The sequence below is a fragment of the Muscardinus avellanarius genome, assembly GCF_963383645.1.
Source record: "Muscardinus avellanarius genome assembly, chromosome: 11".
In the NCBI taxonomy this organism is placed as follows: domain Eukaryota; kingdom Metazoa; phylum Chordata; class Mammalia; order Rodentia; family Gliridae; genus Muscardinus; species Muscardinus avellanarius.
The window spans coordinates 13360397-13366167 of NC_137797.1; positions in this window are offsets into that span (position 1 = coordinate 13360397).

The window sequence follows — 5771 nt, forward strand, 5'->3', positions numbered from 1 at the left end:
TTTAAACTTGAGTTCTAGAGGAGTTTGGAAAGCAGTACATAATCATTTACTACCTCCATAAGTGTTTTTACAGGTATAAAGCCTTGTGAATATCACTTAAGATGATCCCCAGACTGGTCTTCTGAGGCAGGTCTTTTATCCAGATACAGAGAGATAAAAGTAACTTATGTTGGCAAAACTGTGAGAGTCTTTGCAATGGGCATATAAAAATTAGTGGAGCTCTGCCTAGAACATTCTTCCAGGACATCTGTCCTTTTCATTATCTTAGAGCTAGTTTGCAACTGAAGTTAAGTTCAAAACGGTTAATAATGCAAATGATAGCTGGGCGTGGTGGCACACACTCGTAATCCCCGCGCTTGGGAGGCTGAGACGGGGATTGCGCAGGTTTGAAGCCAGCCTCAGCTACTTAGTGAGGCTCTCAGCAACTTATTGAGACCCTGTTTCCAAATAAAATATAGAGGACGTCTGGGAAGATGGCGACGGAGAAAAGCTGGGCTTACAAGCCCTGCCTAACAACCAGTCTCTATTACCACAAAATCAGCGCCTTTCATAGCCAGAAAACACCATCAGTAGAGAAACAAAAAATGTAATTTCAAAGGACAGAGAAAAAGAGGGCTGGAAAAATGAGACACCAGAAACGAGACCGCAGTGCTGCAGCCGGAGCCGCGGCGCGAAGCGGCGGGCGCCATTTTCCCTTGCAGCACCAGGCTCCAGAGAGGAAGGGAACTCATAACGGAGCTCAGAGCCACAGAGGAGATATACCGGCCTCACACCTGAAGACGCGGCAGCAGCGCCTTACTGCCGGTGGCAGCGGCGAGCTCACCGGACGGCACCAGACCAACGCACTCAACAGCCCACCAGGCTCCAGAGAGGAGTGGCGGACAGCGAGCCGAGGTGAGCCACTGTGGAACGGCTGGGCGGGATTCGGCAGATTTCTCGGCGCAGAGAGCATCTAAAGCCCCCAGAGGCTGGGCTCAGCACACCTTGCAGGGACTCAGAGCGGAGCTCAAAAACAGAAAAGAAATATGCCAGCCTCATGGCCGAGGGTGTGGCAGCAGTGCCATATTGCTACCGGCGGCAGCAGCAGCAAATTCACTGAGTCCACGACAGCTCCATCTGTGCCCTCAACAACAGTGAGTCAAATTGTGGCCCCTAGAGGAGAAATCCCAGTACTTTACTCCCAGGGACTTGACCCAGTGGGGGAGTGGCAGTGGCAGAGATATCACACCATAGGAGAACGTGCAACCGGGCACCCCCAATGTTCTAAAGCAGCCTCGATTGACTCCCAGGATCTGAGACTCTGTGATACAATCCAGTAAAGGAGTAGTGGGGTCGGAGATAACACAGACTCAAGATCCAGAGCACCTTATGTGAAGTCGTAGTGACCCAGGGAAGAACCCAGAGAAGGCACAAACTTCCGAAATCATGGGAAAGAGGAATAACAATGGAGCAATGAATGCCCACAACCCCACAACGACAGAACCCGATAAAACAGAAATTCAGAGATTTCTAGAAGATCAAATCAGGAAAATAACTGTAGAAATAATAGAGGTGTTTCGAAAAGAATTCAGAGAGAGCCAAAGAGAGATAAAAGATGCAATTAATGAAGTAAAGGCCTCAATTCAAAGTACAAACAACCGATTAGACCACATGGAGAAGAGAATCTTGCTCCTAGAAGATGATCATTCAAAAAATGAACGCATAGTTTCTAATTTAGAAAAAAAAATCCGACAGCAGGAATCTGACATTGAAGAAATATGGGCCCATTTTAAGAGAGCTAACCTAAGAATAATTGGAATAGAGGAGGGAAAAGAAGGTGAAAACAAAGGGATCAACAATCTTTTCAAGGAAGTAATAGCAGAAAATTTTCAAAACGTAGAGCAAGAGGTCGATACACAGGTCCAGGAAACTTATAGTACTCCCTTTAGACAGGATCGGAGAAGAGAATCCCCACACCACATAATTGTCAAAATGACCAATGTAGAAGCCAAGCAGAGAATCTTAAAGGCAACAAAAACAAAGGGCCAAGTGACATTCAGAGGCAAACCAATTAGAATCATTCCAGACTTCCCAAACCAAGTCATGAGAGCCAGAAGGGCTTGGAGTAACATTCCAAACTCTGAAAGAAAACAACTTCCAGCCAAAAATTTCCTACCCAGCAAAACTTTCTATCAAATTAGACAGAGTAATAAGAAGCTTCCATGACAAACAGAAACTGAAGGAATTTATGTCTTCAAAACCAGCGCAAGAGAAAATACTCAAAGAGATTAGCTACAAAGAAGAAATAGGTAACACACACCAGAACCAGAGAAACAAGATTTTCCATCCAGCAGACAACTAGGATTGTTATCTTTGGAGATTCATTATTTATGTTAGGTCATTTGTAACGAAGAGAAATGTATTGGCTCATGATTCTGTAGGCTGGGAACTCCAAGGTCAAGGGGCTGGCACCTGGAAAGGGCCTTGCTGTGTCAGGCGGAAAGGCCAAGTGGAGGGGGCCAGGAGCCGCAGACACTGAGGGATGGGGAAGGGGCTGGGCTTGGCTTTCATAAGGAGCCCACTCCCACCATAATGGGGTGATCCATGCAGGAAGGCTGAGCCGCTGTTTGGTCTCCCTTACACGTCCTGTCTCTTAACACTGTTACAATGGCAATGACTTTCCTAACACCCTACTGTTATTGGTGGGGCGCACACTGAAACCATAGCAATATTTATAGGATTTTACCTGTATAACAAAAAATTATCCCTGGGGCAGGAGGATCACAGGTTCGAGACCAGTCTCAGCAACTTTGTGAGATTCTGTTTCAAAATCAAAAATAAAAAGGGCTGGGGGTATAACCTGAAGGTAGAATGGACAATAAAACAAAACAAAACAAAAAAACCCCACAAAAACCCCCACAAAAAACCCCAAAGAGTTTTTTTTTTTAACTTTTCTCTTGGTAGACTTCCTCACAGCTAGGGTATAAACTATCAGGATCTGACACAAGCTCCCTTCCTTAGTCCCCATAGATATGGATGATGTCTGTGGCCCCCAGCACGATCCCGAGGCCCCCATGCCAGCTCCTGCACAAGGGGCAGCAGTACAGGGGAGGCAGGGAGCAGATCGCCCTCCCAGGGACCAGCAAAGAAAAAGATGCCCCCTCTACCCGGCAGCCCCACTGGGGCCTGCAGCCTGTACCCAGGACAACAGTCGGGACTGGAAGCAGGCAACCCAGAGAATCGCGACCCATATCATTCTACTGTGTTGTTGCTGTGTCTTGGACCCAGCCCAGCAGCTCCAGTGGACAGAGGCGCCATGGATTATTTAATGCTGAAATGTCTCCAGTGGAGGTGGATGGCTCAGATGGATAATACCAACTCCCTGGACCCTGGTATTAGCCAGCGTGGACTCAGCTGCAGGAGGGACATGCGAATGGCCTGGGGCTTCTCCACAGGAACCCCAGTCACGAGGCCATCTGGAGCTTCCTGGAGATGAGGGGGCCCTTCCATCCCCACCTGGGAGAAGAAAGAGACTTTTCCTGGGAAACTCCCCCCTGCCCTGAGTTGGTTGTTAAAAAATTTCTGTTTCTCATGAATCTTAAAATTGATGATCCTGAAAGATAATCACAGATGAAACCAACAAAAACAACCCCCCACCAAAACTCACTGAGATAGGACTTGGCCTTGGCATAGCTGCTCAGGGTTGGTACGAAGAGGTAGGAGGGTTATTTGGGAAAATGACCTTTTCATAACACGTGCCAAATGCTTACCATGTGCCACAATCCTTTAGTTCATTTAATCGCCACGGTGACTCTAAGAGACAGGGGACCCCAGAACAGAGAGACCTGAGTTTTTCCCATTTCCCTGGGCATTTGAAGGTTTGCTGTCTCATCTATGATTTCCTGTCACCAGCCATGTGTCTACAGAGAGACCAGTGCCTGCCAGGGCTTCCTTGACCCCAGCAGGTTGTGGGACAGCTGCTAGCTCTGGGCTAACCCCTCATATTAGTCCCCCAGGGAGGTCACACCAGGTCAAGGTCACGGCCAGTGGAACCACACCGCAGTGGATGCCAGAGGAGACTAAGAGGCGGGCGGGGAAGTGGACAGGCTCCCTGGGAATGCGGTATCCTTTGGGAAAATACTTCCCCCACTTCCACCTCAGCCTAGCAACGACCCCTGCAGGAAGGAGTGGAGCAGAGGGGACGGTCTCCATGTGACCAGGAATCAGTAACCTAGAAGCTACTCGGATAGGCTTCCTGCCAACAATAGAGAAAGCACACCCAGTGATAGCAAGATGGTAAAAGTAACTTTCCGCACATTGGCGTGTAGGGCCATGAAACGGAAAATCACACAATGGCTGTCTGCTTTTGTGCTTTATTGGGTTCTTTTCTTAACTTTCTGGTTTTATCTGGAGTTGTCTGGAGATGAGGTGGCCGTCCCAGCTTGTGAGTGACTTGGCATTGGGCACCCACCTCCTGGGAGCCGCAGCCTGTGGGCCTGGCATACTGTGGCCCCGAAGGTGAATACGGCATTGCTTTCTCCACCTGACAGACAGGGGAACTGAGGCCGAGAGAAACCTAAGGGTGCGCTCGTAAGACCAAGGCTTCCTTGGGTGAGTGAGGGGCCCAGGCAGAGGTTCTGGGGTTCAGGGAAGATTCCTAGAACTTCCTTTGGACTTGTACATAGGGGTCAGTCCTGACGACTGGCTCAGGGGTAGGCCAGCCTCAGACACTCAGGAGAGGGCAGCTCGGACGATGGCTTCCCTGGGAGCAGGACTTCCTCCTCCCAGGGCTGGGCTGGAAATAGCTGCTTTCCCAGCGGGATGTGGGACTAGGAGTCTCACTCCACAGCGGCCCGGCCCTTGGCTTTTCATGGCTCTCTTGCCTCCTCTCAGAGCTGCCTGCGCGCTGCAGGGGGCAGTTCTGTGCCCATCATACAGATAGGAAAGCTGAGCCTCGGGCATGTGCTCCGCCCGGGGTCTAAATGAGAGCTCGGGCTTGGGCACAGAGAGGCTGCTCTTCCAGCAGGACCCCTTGCACAGGTCCTGGGGAGAAACGCTGCTGAGAGCTTACTGTCTTAGTCCTCATCTACCAATAATGAGACACCCCTTCCCCACCCAGTAAAATAACCAGAGACACAAATTCTGTTTAAAATTTAAAAAAATCTCTGTTTCTGCCTGACTCTGGGATGGTGACATGAAAGGCATTAAGAATGAGCTAGACATGGCCAACCTCAAGGTCCCGGGCGACATTCTCCTTGCAGGGAAGGTCTGTGCCAGCCTTGCACCAACCCGACAGAGCCCCACGTGGCCATCTCCATATCCATGTTTGCAGCATGCAGTAGGTGCTCAATAAATGTGTTTGGAAGCATAAGTAAACACATTTCCTTGGCCTCCTCTGGGCCTCAGTGCTCACCATGGCACCCCAACAAGGCAAGGGAGAAAAGGGGCTCAGAAATCAGTGTGCAGCTGCCTGTGGGACAGATGAGGTCCAGAGGGGAAAGTAACTGGCTACAGGTCACACAGCTACTTAGAGGAAGCACAGGCGACCATGCCCTGACTCCCAAGTGCCTTCTGAGCGCTAATCCAGCCTGTTTCTGCCTCTGAAGGCCAACAAGGGCTGGAGAGAGAGTGCTGTCCGCTATGTACTTGCTATGGAGGCCCGCACAGTCTCCCAGGGGCTTGTTCAGGCCGCTTCCCGGGCCACACGCTATTCTGGACTATAGGTGTCTCCCCCAGGCCCAGAGCATCTGTCATCTCTAGAGAAGCCGGCCTGGGGAGAGGGTGCCCATTCC